Source organism: Lithobates pipiens, unplaced genomic scaffold (genome assembly GCF_037356315.1).
Source record: "Lithobates pipiens isolate NorthernLeopardFrog02 unplaced genomic scaffold, aLitPip1_a1.2 Scaffold_13, whole genome shotgun sequence".
NCBI classification, from domain to species: Eukaryota; Metazoa; Chordata; class Amphibia; order Anura; family Ranidae; genus Lithobates; species Lithobates pipiens.
In genome coordinates this window covers 466,692,378-466,708,281 of record NW_027507718.1, presented here as the reverse complement: position 1 = coordinate 466,708,281, position 15,904 = coordinate 466,692,378, and the positions used below count along the sequence as shown (strand labels likewise).

At 39.9% G+C, this 15,904-nt stretch overlaps 1 long non-coding RNA gene across 1 annotated transcript in view; it reads right to left on the bottom strand.

Moving 5' to 3' along the window:
- The window catches only part of LOC143976185 (uncharacterized), a 130,947-nt gene extending 116,142 nt beyond the window's left edge, over positions 1 to 14,805 (bottom strand). The window contains exon 1 of the long non-coding RNA XR_013272553.1: positions 14,556 to 14,805. This is a non-coding gene — a long non-coding RNA (uncharacterized LOC143976185). The remainder of the gene's footprint in view (positions 1 to 14,555) is intronic.
- Positions 14,806 to 15,904: the final 1,099 nt, after the last annotated feature.

Sequence of the window (15,904 nt, the reverse complement as noted above, 5' to 3'; positions counted from 1 at the left end):
CCGCAGCCCGGCTCCAGTATTCTGACACCACCTACTCCTAATTAGCACCACTATCTAGGGAGAGAGCACTATATTGATTAGAGCAGTGTTTTTCGGGGGGCATTGCTTTGTGTGAGACAGCTGCAGCCTACTATGTGAGTATTTTTACCCTTGCTGCAGAAAGAAAATGGCCAAAGTGGTTGTTGCAGTAATAAGTAACAGGTGTTCATTTGGATTTCAAATGCAAATATTTTTAGCTTGTGGTTCTAAAAACCTTGTTTGCTCTCTTTTAAAGTTTGATCTCTCAGCTCTCTCTCTCCTCAATGGAGATCAAGGCAGCAGTGGGATCCATTGGCTTCTGCTGCTGTCAATCACAGCCTGAGAGGAGGGAGCGGGAAATTGCTGAGTCGCGCTGTATGTGTCCATTGACTGGGAGAGAGTTTGCAGGAGTGCCCCCCATAGCAAGTGGCTTACTATGGGAGCACTTAGAAGGGGGAAAGAACCCATAATGGTGGGGGACCTCAGAATAGGAAGATTGGAGATGCTCTGGGCAAAACCATTGCACAGAACAGAGCAGGTAAGTCTGACACTTTAAGGCCTCATGCACACTGGAGGTTTTTGGACGTTTTTACAGCAGTTGTTTTTGGCTTTGGACGTTTTTTTTCTACGGTCAATAAACTCTGCATCATGTTATCCTTTGTGTCCATGCACACATAGGCTGTTATCAGCAGTTTTTGGCTGGGGCGTTTTTTGGCTTTAAAAAAAAAAACCAAACTAGTGGGTTCTGAGAGGCGTTTTCAGCTGTTTTCAGCTGTAAAAATGCTCTAACGTCAAAAAATGCTGATAAACGCCAATAAACGCTCAAAAACGTGGCTCACAAGCGTTTTTTGACATTTTTGATTGAAAAAAAAATAGTTTTTAAAAAAAAAACGCTACAAAAAAACTAACATGGAAAAAAGCTAAAAGACGCTAAACATGCAAAAACATTGAAAAATTTTGAAAAACTCTCTGCAAAGCTACTTGTGTTTTTATAACGCTATTTTAACGCCCAGTATGCATGAGGCCTAAAGGTTTAGTTCACAATTGCGGCACGGCCCCATTCCCTGTTATGGGTCACATTTGGCATGCAGTACCACTGCCAAACGCAACACATTTAAGTGGGGTATCATTTTTGCCACAGCCCATCTGGCAGCTGTTGCAACTTAAGGCTCCATGCACACTGGACATTAAAATAACATTATAAAAACGTCCGAAGCTTTGCAGTGAATCTTTCAAGATTTTTTAACAGTTTTGCAATAGCGTTTATTGGCATTTTTCCACGTTTGCGTTTTTTTAGCGTTTTTTTTTCAATGAATCAAAAATGTTAAAAAAAACGCTGGTGAACCAAGTATTTGAGCATTTATTGAGGTTTATCAGCATTTATGTGTGTTTAACATTTTAAAGAATTTTTTTTGGTCAGAAAAACAGCTTCTGAATGCGATTTTAGGGCGTTCAGACAACAGCCCATGAACTCCACTGCTGACAAACCTCCAAAAACTTCCATGTGTGCATGGACACATAGAATAACATAGAGGGGAGTTTATGGGCTGTGTTTCAGCCAATCCTGGACGACCAAAGCACTTGTGCACATCGCAGGATCGAGGTGGGCTCAGGTATGTATGAGGGGGTGCTGGGGGGGCTGTTGCACACAGAAGGTTTTTTTTTTTAATGCATAAAATGCATTAAGATTAAAAACCTGCCTTTAGAACCACTTTAAGCCTAAGGCTCCATGCACACTGATGCTCATAAACTGACGTTTTTGGGAGTTTGGGCATTTTTTTTTTAATAGCCCATAAACTCCCCTCTATGTTATCCTAAGTGTCCATGCACACATAGATGTTTTTGAACATTTATCAGCAGTGGAGTTTATGGAATGTTTTCTGAACGCCATAAAATCGTGTTCAAGAGTGTTTTTTCTGACCACAAAAAAAAGCCAAGAGCTCATAAACGCTCATTATCGCTGATAACGTGGCTCACCAGCGTTTTTTTTAACGTTTTTGATCCATTGAAAAAAAGAAAATTAAAAGCGCTAAAAACACTAAAAAACACTAATAAACACTATTACAAAAACATGAAAAAAACGTTGAAAGACTTACTGCAAAGCTACTGGCGTTTTTATAACATTATTTTAATGTCCAGTGTGCATGGAGCCTAAAGAAAAGTGAAAAATAAATTATCATAAAAACAAGTTATGTATGTATAGGCATTTTACAGCCCTGTTCTCCCTCTTCTCACAGGAAACACAGACAGCAGTGGAAGCCATTGGCTCTCCACCTGCTCTCCATCCTGAACCCAATCCCCCTGTCCCCTCATCCCCTCAAAGCACTGCCGGCTTCTCCTCCTCTCTCTCTCCTGGCTGCATCTGTTGCAGGGCACAGGAGCATTGTGTTTAGGATGGAGATCAGGGGGCCAGTAATTTTGTCATATTTACTAGACCCTTCCTTCCCTGAATGAAGACTGAATGAAGACAGTGAGCAATCGTTACCGATCACTCTTGTGTTCATTCATAAACTGTGTTTACTATGTTTCAGTTTGTGAGTGAACTGAAGTCTCTGTACAGAGCAATCCCTGTTCATTCCAGTAAAGCTGAGGTTGCAGAGAAAGAGATGGGGGGGGGGGGGGGGTGCTGTTCAACATGGTTGCATCAAGGGGTATAATTATGCTGCGGCCATGAAGCAGAGCATTGCGGCTACAGCATCTGTATACCTCTGCTGCTGCCTCTTCAAGCTAAATGAGTAGCAGTTGGTGGGTGGTAAAAGCACAATTCAGATGTGAATGAGCCCTAAGGGCTGTACACATGCATCCACACTCCTGGTAAATTGTCGCTGTGTTCATACAGCTTCCCCACCCCTGCAGCATAAAGTAGAAGCAGGACTGGTCAATTTTTGGTCCATATGTACAGCTCTCTATTCCGGTTAAACCAGCTTCTGTTGAGTGGTCATGCTGGAAAACCAGCATCCAATCAGGCTGCAAGAGCTGATCAGTTTATTCTAGTGGGGGGGTGGGTCAGAATACAATGTCTCATTGGGAGAGATCTCTGCATCAAAACCGCTTGTGTTGATCCAGGGATCTGTGTGTGTACCTGGCGTAACATAGGCTGCCTGAACACAGCTCCCGTCACAAGCTGCTGATTCACATTGTACAGACCACAGTGTCCATCAGAATGAGCAAAAACATTGTTTTCATATTTTCTTGGGGGGCCCTGTCAGGTAACTCGTATGGTGCCCTGTGATTTCTAACAACAGCCACGGGCAGGGCCGTCTTTAATATAGATTGGGCCCTGGGCAAAAATGTTCTTGGACCCCCCCCCCCCCCCCATGCAATTTCCCTCTCCACCTACACTGAGACATACAATAAATAGCAGCTAGACCTAAAATCTGTTTTCTGTATCAGATCAGGCAGCAATTGTGATTGGTTGCCAGCAGTTACAGCATATCATCACTGCTTACTGATTAGTTGCTAGAGGTTACAGCACACATTACGGCTTACTGATTAGTTGCTAGAGGTTACAGCACATCACCTCCTCGCATCAGGGGAGCATGATATACATAGGAATGCCTCCTTTATTTACATATCAATGCCGCCAGCCGCAGCTATTTACTTAGTATTGTCGCCGCTATTTACATATGAATGGTTATTTATATGCAAACACAGGGTCTGCAGGTGAGTCACTTGCACACAACAATAGGACAGAGCTGGGCAGCATTAGTACCAGCACTTCACACAGATATTAGGCCACAGCACAGGAATAAAACTTCAAGGGACAAGGGAATTTAAACCTGGATAGTTGGCAAGTATGAGGCAGCTGTTTTGGGCCCCACAACAATGACAGGGCCCAGGGCAGCTGCCCCTTTTTCCCTGCCTTAAAGACGGCCTTGGCCACGGGTGGCTCCATAGGTCACTGTAGGATGAAGGAGCCACCTGAAAGAGGAAACCTGGCGCAGTAGACATGGCACCAAGTTAAATAGCAACAAAGTAAAGGATTCATAGATTAAAAAAAAGCTGCATATTCGTTAAGTGGTTAAATAGGCTTTAATATCACTTTTTCTGGGGCCTTCCATTTTCAACTAAAGCAATATCATTTTTCAGTGCAGATGCAATGGAATATTGGGGGGGGGGGGGTCTTCCCCAACTATCTAGCCATAAGTGTTTGAATTTCATTTTTTAAACAGTTGTTCATTAAACATTAGTTTGATTTTCCAATGGTTAAAGGGGACAATTTGATGTTCCTTTTCAACCATAATGATGAGACAAATCAAACTTGAAGGATGGAACTTTTTTCTCGTTTTTCATCTAAATGAACAAAATTCTCAAATGCCACTTATTGTAATACGCCTGTGCTAGGTAAGGTTTGATTAAAAGGCAGAACTTTTAATGTCTGCCACAAACATTCATTTTATACTGTATATTTTATATCTGCCATGTGATAAAATCAACTGCATAAACATCACATCACTTCCATGCACCCTGAAAAGAAATCTTACAATTCCAACAATTGGCATGGCAGTCAAACAAAAAATTTTAAGGGCTTTCTAATGCAATGCAGTGAGTCATTGGGGTTGATTTACTAAAGGCAAATAGCCTGCATTTTGCAAAGTGCAGTTGAACTCTGTAAGACCAGTTGCTCCAAAGCTTAGTAAATGTGCAGAAGCTCTGTTGACTTCCATCTAGTGGTGGCCAATCCATAGGGGGTGCACAGGCGCCACCCGCCCATAGCTAGTCACTGGCACTGTGTACAGGCGCCAGACACAATGCACTATGGGCAGCGTGACGTCTATTCAATCATGTGCTTGCAGGTGAGACACTTAATTTTCCTGTTTTTCTGAGTGCTTGTGGCAAAAAGCAATGCACCACAACACTCCCTTATTGGCCATTCTCCCTGTTGTGTGGTTTTCCTATTGGCACCACCGTAGGACATGGGTGGTGCTTTCCTCTGAGCTGTGGCGTCACTTCCAGTTTCTCAGTGCCAGTGGGAAACCAGAAGTGACGCGGTGGCTTCGTGGATGGAACACATGGCCCAAGAGGCATTTTCTTTCATCTCTCGGGCAGATTGTTAGGTTCTGAGAGAGTGGTGGGATGTATACCATACCTGTGATGCTGGGGTGTATACCATATCTGTGATTCTGGGCTGTATATCATATCTGTAATGCTGGGCTGTATACCCTATCTGTGATGCTGGGCTGTATACCATATCTGTGATGCTGGGCTGTATACCATATCTGTGATGCTGGGCTGTATACCCTATTTGTAATCCTGACCTATATACCCTATCTGTGATGCTGGGTTGTATACCCTATCTGTAATGCTGATCTATATACCCTATCAGTGATGCTGGGCTGTATACCCTATCTGCGATGCTGAGCTGTATACCCTATCTGTGAGGCTTGGCTGTATACTCTATCTGTGATTACAGGGATCCAAGTGGGTGGATTCTATAAGGGCAGGGGTCCAAAAGGAAGGACGGGGTCTGGTGCCCCCCCATCCTCAAACTTCACCAGCTGCCACTGCTTCCATCATTCAATCATGTGCAAGCAAAATGCTTTTTTTATGTTTCCTTGCATGTGATTGGGTATTATTTTCAAAGTGAAGCTTTCCTCATTTACTTTGAGCAACTGCACTTGTAGAGTGCAACTGTACTTTGCAAAGTGCACAGTCTATTTGCCTCTAGTAAACCAACCCCATTTATTCAACTTTTGCACGCTCTGATTCACAATTTTTCAGAATTTCCAAATTAACATTTAAGCATAATTCTGACCTGATCCTGTACAAATGTTCCTACTACTGATGTATGGCTAGCTTTAGTAATAGTAAACAAACTCCTTGTAATTACAGTTTCATTGAGGGGCAATGTGGTTGGTTTACTAAAGGAATAGAATCTAATGAAGAGGATGCTTTAGAGAAATTTCAAAAATTAAACAACAGTATTTTTATTAGCAACAGCTTCACCTAATTCCCAAACAGTTATTTTGCCACGTGAGCACACTTTCTATAGTGAATAACTTTTGTTACCTTTAATAAATCAACCCCTATGAGTTAGTTGATTCTTTGAAAACAATGCACATACTTTTTTTACTCTCCTGCAGCGCTGCGGGTTCCAAACCTAGCAGTGCTCTGTATGCAATTAGCACCTTTGTGCTTCATTCCAGCCCTTTGGAACAGCAACACACACCCTCAGTGTAAAGGCACATACCTTTCTGATCTATAGCGAGGCCTGCACATTGTAGGGGGTATTGTAGGCAGGGGGCTAATAAATAAAGCCCACAACTGACACATTCAAAGTTTAAAGGCTAAGTTCCGCTTTTACAATAAATAAATAAATAAATGTGTCATTATTTGCAGCAAACAAAGCAATGCAAATACACTCAGTGGATGGTCAGTTTAATGACAGGCTCCTGCAGCATCTTCCTCCGGCTATATGTCTTTTTCTTGTCTTTTACTTGAAGACCAAGCCTTTTCTGGCTCATTTTGTTTCCAAGTTTAAATCACAATTTTTTGCTAGAAAATTTATTATAGCCCACAAACATTATATATTTTTCTTTAGCAGAGACCCTAGAGAATAAAATGGTGATTGTTGCAATTTTTTATGTCACACTGTATTTGTGCAGCAATTTTTCAACGCAGTTTTTTTTCTTTAATGATATGATTTCTTTAAATATTTTTACAAGTTACCTGTTTAAAGTTACAGAGGAGGTCTAGTGCTAGAATTATTGCTCTCTCTCTAATGTTTGTGGCGATACCTCACATGTGTGGTACGAACACCCTTTACATATGTGTATGCAACTTATTTATAAGTTCACTTCTGCGTGCAAGCACGGAGGTATGGGGAACTTTTTAAAAAAATCGTATTTTTTGATTTTTACACTGTCCCTTTCATTTTTTATTTATTTTTTGATCATTTTTATTCCTATTACAGGGAATGTAAACATCCCTTGTAATAGAAATAAGGATGACAGGCCCTGTTTATGGAGAGATCTGGGGTCAAAATTTAGATCTTTTTCTCAAAAAAAAAAGAAAAGTTTAATATAGCCCTAGACCAAAAGTTACACCATGACTTTGCTCTGGTCCTCCAAGGCCATAGAAACAATCAGAGACAATCTAGTCTCTCAATGCCTCTATGACCAGCCGAGCGCACCGTCGGATCATTTCTCGCGTGCGTGACAATGGTAAGCCTGAGAGACACTGGTGAGCTGTGTGAGGGGGAGAACGTCCTCTTCTGCTGCTTCGAAAAGTTATCAAGTGGCTAATGAGCCGCTTGCAATGCTTTCATGAGAAAGTCAGCCATGGGCTGGAAAAAAAAAAAGATACAGAGGTTATGGTATAGCTTTGGCCAAAACTCCAGTAAACCACTTGCAAACTACAATATATGTATACACATACCTCCCAACTTTTTGAGATGGGAATGAGGAACACCTATCATCAAAAGTATGCAGGCATAGGACACACCCCTTGCCACGCCCCTTAAAGGTGAATTGTATAAAAAAACAAGATTGATTAAAACCACAAGTGCTTTTTTTTACCACTACTATTCCTTTATAGTGGGTTTTGGAAGTTACAAATGCAGTAATTTAGAAATCAGATGAAATGTTTAGTGCTGGAAAACACTTTTTGATAGATAGTGCATGTTATATACATCTATATAGATCAGACCAAAATGAGGGACAAATTAGTTGGAATGAGGGACAGGGGGACATCGCTCCAAGTCAGGGACAGTCCCTCGAAATCAGGGATAGTTGGGAGCTATGTCTACACGTATTGGTCAGCAAGTGGTTATAAAGCTGGAGAAAGGGCCAATGGACTACAAGTGTGCTGATCACTGCATTTGTGTTCCATTGAGAACTACAACTATCTGCCAGGGTGGACTTGGGGCTTGTGGCTCCTTTAGTTACAGATCTCTTGAGCCATATACCGTCGTGGGGGTGGATCCACTTGCAACTAATTTGTATGTTACACCCTAAAGCTAGGTTCATACCTTTCTGTGTCAGGAAAGCAAACTCATCCACTTTCCTTGATGTGCCCATTAGCAGATGTGCTTTGTTGGACCAATTGTTACTGACAACCCTACGTATTGGCTAACACTTTTTCATGCACTCTAAACTGCAGGGCACCAGGGACCATGTGGGGTTCGGCAAATCTTTGGAAAACAGTCAGGGAATTCTTTTCCACTTTTCTCATGCATAGGGAAGCTCATTGAAATGAATGGGATGCCCTACACATGACATGCAGAGAAGCCTGGCAGGCGTGAACTTAGCCTAAAGATGGAAGAGAATGCCTTTAAGCCTGCGCAAATTTTTTTATTCATTTGCAGCTAAATGCTTTCCACTTAAGACATTACGGGGGAGATTTACTAAAATGGGAGTGTGTAAAATGTGGTGCAGCTCTGCATAGAAGCCAATCAGCTTCCAGGTTTTGTTGTCAAAGCTTAACTGGACAAACTGAAGTTAGAAGCTGATTGGCCACCACGCACAGCTGCACCAGATTCTGAGAGCATTAGTTTCAGTAAATCTCCTCCATTGAAGCCAAATGAGTCTCACTCCACCTTCTGCATTCTCTCGCTGCTGCAGCCCCTGAGTGATATAAGAAGCCAGTAGGTGATCAGCTGCCAACGACTGAAATATGAGTTTTGAATGAACCAACTTTTTATTACTGATGTATATGCTGGGAAAGAAAATCAGTGGTAACCTCTAAGAAGAAAACAACATGGGAACAGACCAAGGATAGCCTGAGGTGTCAGCTTCAGATTTCAAAGTTCCAGGCAATGAAAATATATGGGACAGCATTTCTCAGCCTGCACACTGGTCCATATGTCCAGTAGATGGCACTGTAGATCACTGCTAGAACATTGCGATTAGTTTACTATAAGGTAACTGAAGAAAATGAATTTCTGATAAATAAAGGTATATATATCCTGGTGCCCCATGGCTTAACCCCCCCCCCCCCCCCCTCAATAATAAATAAATAAATAAATATCTATATATATATATATATATATATATATATATATATATATATATATATATATATATAGATATATAGATATAGATATATCTATCTATATATTTATATATATATATATAGATAGATAGATAGATAGATAGATAGATAGATAGATAGATAGATAGATAGATAGATATCTATCTATATATAGATAGAGGTATCTATCTATCTATCTATATATATATATATATATATATATATATATATATATATATATATATATATATTCCCTTCTGGCCATACTCTCGTCTTCTTGACTGTTATGGCTCCAGGTGGCCCATAGCTTAAATAAATATATATATATATATATATATATATATATATATATATATATATATATATTTTTTTTTTTTTTTAATGCATATTTATTTAAAGTGGATATTTTTTCTCATTTCCTTCCCTAGTGACCAAACAGAGATCACTCAAACAAGGGATCTAACCCTTTTCCACTCTATCCAAATCTAAGGAAAAATGGTTTAATGGCATTGACATTTAATATATTATTTTCATCTTATGATGGTAAAGGAATAAGAATTGCAGGCAGCATATGGGCTAATATTCAGTCTGTCATTCTGTGAATGGTCACTTCATTTACCCAATCATGTACAGATTAGATTGGTAGATAGGAATCTGCTTTTCAGGTAAAATTGAAGTCAGTATTTAGCACTGGATTCCTTGGTTTGAGTCCCACTCAGGACACTATCTGCATGGAGTTTGCATGTCCTCCCTGTGCTTGTGTTTGTTTCCTCCAGATTCTTCAGTTGACTCCCACACTCCAAAGAGATGCCGGTAGGTTAATTGTCTCCTGTCCTAAATTGGCCCCATTATGGTAATCTGCTAAGTGCACCAAACATGGCTGCCTCACCATCTGCCCCAACAGCAGATAAAGCATGTTGAGCCCCCAGGGGGAACAGGGCTATAGAAATATATATAAAAAAAATGGTGTAAAGATTCTCAACTCGTTTAGTAAATCAGCCTCAGAATATACAATTTACTTACCAAAATTTGGACCCAACAGAATTTGTTACACATTATAAAATAACATTATTACATAATAACATTGTTTTGCTGCAACAATTCTTAAGAGTTCAGAAATGGCCACATACCAATTTCACAAAAACAAGCCACTGAGGTTAAGGGTCCTTTCCCATGGGTGGACCTTGGCTGCGATCCGCTTGCTCAGCAGGAAATGTGTCCACTAATCCCCACTGAGCAGGCAGATGACTGGTCCGTGTCCACTCCACTTATGCAGAGCGGTTAGGGACACAACCCGCTCTCTTCTATGGACAGTTGGATGTAAACAGACCACCATTCTTTTCAGGTCCTCTTGTCCTTTCATGTGAAAGAGGCCTTAATTCTGGCTATGGTGTCACCATGGGTCTACTTTAAAGCCCACAGACTTGAAACATAGATCTCCATCCATGCCCTCAACACTGTGGCTGGAGGTATCTCTGCCAGCTATTGTATTCAGCAGCCGTAGCACCGGTGGCTGCCCGAATACCTGAGCAGTGACTGCTTCTAATAGGATGCAATCACCATTTGGCCTATAATTTTCCACCCAACACAACTACATTTTATATTGCCTTTTTTCCCCCCGGGGAACCTATGGCCTAAATTTTGGCCAAATCCTGCTGAATCTCTGGAAATCTCCATCTATGCCCTAAACACCATGGATGGTGGAATCCCTACCAGCAGTATTCAGCAGCTGTGGCACTGGTGGCTGGCCCAATACATGATCAGTAACTGCTTGTGATAGGATGCAGTCACTGGTCGGTCAATACATTTTCACTCAACACAGCCAAATTTTGAATTGCCTTTTTTTCATCAAGGGAAACCCATGACTCGAATTTTGAACAATTCCTGCTGAATCGCCAAAAATTTCAGCCATATATGGCCAGCTTTACATGGTGCTGGTACCTAAGAGTGAGTCTAATTCCCTGTTATTTGTACCTTTCCTGTTTCCACTGGGTAATTTTGAGGCCCGCTAACCATGGTGACCCAGCTAATGACAGCCATTGCCATGACACATTACTAACAGCCATTTCCTATATCAGTTATACAAAATAAGTCTTCTCTCAATGGGTCTGCACCCTTGTCAGGTTTTAATGGCTGTTGGAGCCTCCACTTCTTTACTCTACTTCTTTGTCCTAGTGACCACCTTCAGTGGCTCTGGAAGTGAGGCAAAATCCAAAATGTTGAGCTGTCACGGAAATAGCAGAAATCTTCCAATGAGGACATAACTGTCCAAGGGACACTTTGAAAAGATATACCTCACTTCCTGTTGCATCTACAGGACAGGAAGTGAATGGAAATCTCCTTCAGGAGACACAAACCGCAAAAAATAACCTGACAGGAGTTATTCCCTACTCTATCCAAAATGAAAAAAAGTATTGGATGTACATATATGATACTCATGTAGTTTATAATGGCTACAGATCGATGTCTCCGTGAGAATGACAGGTGGGGAGATATTGGTCAGTACCCATCATAAAATTTGGAAAACATGTAACAGCGTTGTTTGAGTGATAATATTTTTATTTCTTCCTCACTATTAGAGTGATTCCTTTTTTTATCAGTTTTTTTTATGTGTTTTCTGCACCTGCGATATCCACATTAAATCAATGTTATGTTCTAAGAAAGTTATAAAGATGTCAAATTTCTTGCAAAAATGTCCCTTTAATGGCAAATGTCCCCATTAAGACAAGCATTAGTTGGGTGCAATACAAATAATTAAGGTACTAAAAATGTATATGTTCACATATCCAAGTGCAAATGTGCTCACTTCATCCAACTGTACATAAAGAAAATTCTATTTTTTTTAAATTTCCCAGAAAAAAAATATTGGCTAATTATGTGAACACATCTTCACTTGGTTTAGTAAATGTTCTAGTCCTTTAGTAAATCAGCCCCAGAGTAAACTGAGTGCAGGATGTGACTCCTCAGTTTCTGAAGGTGTGATAATAATCTGTCTATTACTGTAGTTTATCTTTCACAAATAGAGCTCCAGATTCCAATAGTTCCTCACTGTAATCAATATCATGTAGTATGTCCTGTGCAGAGTTCTCCTTTAATAATTGTGGGAGTAGGAGGGCAGGAACATGACATCCACATTGTACAGACCCCCAGTCCTACACTCACATAGCATGCTTCACTTCCCCCGACCAAGCAGGGAACTCTCTGCCCACATGTACATAGGGAATGATAGAAAATTCATCATCATTTAGGGAGGCACCTGTAAGCCATTATCCTCATCATCCGATCACAGGGAGCCATCAGAGCCCTGATAATAAATCTCACTTATGTGTACAGTCCCCACATTGCTCCATGAAATATCCCGGCATTGGGTGGGACCCTACACACGTGTGTGCGGTCATCTGCCGACATGTGACAGATCGGACTGACACCGACATATCATCTATCTACTAATAGTAGGAATGGCAAGAGAGGGATTCACATTCACTAATTCGTATTATAAAAAAACTGAGGATGATTTACTAAAGGAGTTCAGAATCTTCACTCAATAAATGACGTGCATATCCACATCAATTATTTGCACAGCTAAAGTCTTGTAATTTAATCTGCATAACGAGGTGTTCAAAGTGATCACAGCTACAATGTATTAATGTATATTCTCATCTCCTTTAGTAAATCCACCCAGTTCTCTCTATTGATTTATTTGCTAACTTATGGTAACAAGGGGACAATAATATACACCTATTATTCTATTTGTGTATATATGTATATTTCATCCATCTATGCAACTAGCTATCTGTGAGTATATCTGTCTGTCTACCTATTATGTATGTGTGTACATATATGTATCTATATTTTATCTATGTACTGTATATAGATTCTTTCTTTTTGTCCATGTAAACAGCTATCTATGTCTGACTACATATCTATGTATTATTTATATATGTATCTGTCTAATGTACTACGTGTATTTTTCAAGTATTTATGTAATTCACTATCTACCTATTATCTATGTACCTGTTTATTTATCTATTGGTCGATCTTTTGTGCGTATGTATGTATCTAATTTTTTATCTATCTATCTATCTTGTATGTACACATGTATGTATGTATGTATGTAGTTAGATATGTAATTTCATGTATATATGTATTTTTGTATGATATATTTGTATTTTGTATGATGATAGATAGATAGATAGATAGATAGATAGATAGATAGATAGATAAATATCTATATCTCTATATCTATATAGATATATATCTATCTACACACACACATATATATATATATATATATATATATATATATATAAAACATACAAAAATACATATATACATGAAAGATAGATATAAAATATGTAACTACATACATATATACAAGATAGATAGATAGATAGATAGATAGATAGATAGATAGATACATAGAAAATTAGATACATACATACGCACAAAGGATCGACCAATAGATAAATAAACAGGTACATAGATAATAGGTAGATGAATAGTGAATAGTGAATTACATAGATACTTGAAAAATACACGTAGTACATTAGACAGATACATATATAAATAGATTTTCTGATGGTAGTGTATATAATATTACAATATAAGTATATATATATATATATGTATATATATATATATATATATATATATATATATATATATATATATATATATATATATATATATATATATATATATATATTGGCAGTGATTGGATAAAGAAGTAATTAAGTAATTGGTAATTTAAATTCCCCTATAAGGGCCTTCGATAGATATATCAATCTCTCTCTCTCTCTCTCTCTATAGATAGATAGATAGATAGATAGATAGATAGATAGATAGATAGATAGATAGATAGATCTATATCTATCTATCTATAGATATATAGGGGGGGGGGGGTAATGTGTGCAGCCCATCGAGGTGTGTAGTAAGGCTGGGTTCCCTGGGTTCTCTGGGTTCTCTGGCTCTGGGTTCTCTGGGTTCTCTGGCTCTGGGTTCTCTGGCTCTGGGTTCTCTGGGTTCTCTGGCTCTGGGTTCTCTGGGTTCTCTGGCTCTGAGTTCTCTGGGTTCTCTGGCTCTGGGTTCTCTGGGTTCTCTGGCTCTGGGTTCTCTAGGTTCTCTGGCTCTGGGTTCTCTGGGTTATCTGGCTCTGGGTTCTCTAGGTTCTTTGGCTCTGGGTTCTCTGAGTTCTCTGGCTCTGGGTTGTCTGGCTCTGGGTTCTCTGGGTTCCCTGGCCCTTGTCCCCTGTCTTCTCTATATATTGCTCTCAGTCTCCTGCTCCTTGTATCCCTCGCTGTGTTATTAAGTAACAATTTCTAGGAGAACGCAGTTTAAAGACAAAACAAGTTTTAAAACATCCTCCGACATCCTTGTTTTAAAGTCACCTAAAATATTTACTAGGTACATTTCAGCATAATAAAGTAGAGGGTAGCTGGTTGTCTCCGGCGCGGATTAATAATGGATATTGGATGGATGTGTCCTCTGCGGGGGCTCCGCTCCGGGTCCAGCCAGCAATAAGGGACATCATGCAGAAACAGAGCCCTCCCTCCTTACACTCTACTTACATGATCCGGGGATCTTCTCCTCTGTCCCATCCATCCATCCATCCACCGACTATACACCGACTCCTCCATTCACCCCTATCACCATATCAGCTTTCTTCTAAGCGACTCACACCGGAGGAGCAAAATCTACTTAAAGCAGAAGATTCACTCCAACCCTGCAAAGGGGGGAAACATCCCCGACTGACATCTTTACACAACGTGTAAAAAACCAGCCGAGTGTGTAACACGGAATGTCAAAAGCGATTGGTTTTCTGCTAGACTGGACACTCTCAGTTCAATAGATGAGCCATAGACGAGGCTGAGCATGGGAAAATCACTAGACAAGCTGCTGTGTACAGCACCGAGCATACAGAGGGCACTGGGCCTGTCCTGGGGCACCTGGGGCCACAACAATCAAGGGATTAGGGTATGGACAAAAGAGGGGTAAAAAAATGCATATATATATATATATATATATATATATATATATATATATATATATATATATATATATATATATATATATATATATATATATATATATATATATATATATATATATATATTTATTTATTTATATTTTTTTTTTTTATATTTAAGCCATGGGGCACCAGGAGCCACAACTGTCAGGGATCTGGGGATATCTACCTAGCTATCTATATATATATTACATATATATCCCAAGCTATGGGGCAACTGGATCTGACAAGAGGAGGGGGACTAGGGGATGGATAGGGAAAAAAATACTAAAACTGGCACACACAGAATCTGGTGCAGCTGTGCATAGTAACCAGCTTCTATTTTCAGCTTATTCCATTAAAGTGTTACTAAACCCAGTAATATGAAAATAGTTCATCTGGGCCCCCCACAGTGCCCACAGCTTATAAATCTCATTTTCACATTAAAATATTGCCACTATACCTTTTTGGCTGATCTGTATACCACAGTCAGTGATAAACTGCACGGTGTCTCCATTGCTGAGAGTTCAGGAAGGTGGAGATTTCCACTGCAGCCTGTATACAAGCCCACATGTGTGATGTCAATATCATGTGACCTGACTAGCTCTGATCAACAAGTAATTATTCTCTCCAGCATAAAAGACACAACTAAGCATGTGCAGGTTGGTTACTCTGGCTTTCCCCAGATAGACAGTGCAGGGAGGGGAGGATGTGTGCATACAGGATAAAACAGACTTTTTACACAATGCAGAGGATTAACCCCTTAGGTTCCACAGTGAGTATAACAAACATGCTATGCTGCATAAACAGACTGATTTTACTGTTGTGGGTTTAGTAACACTTTAAGCCTTGACAATAAAACCTGGAAGCTGATTGGTTGCTCTGCACAGCTACACAAGATTCCCTGTGCAC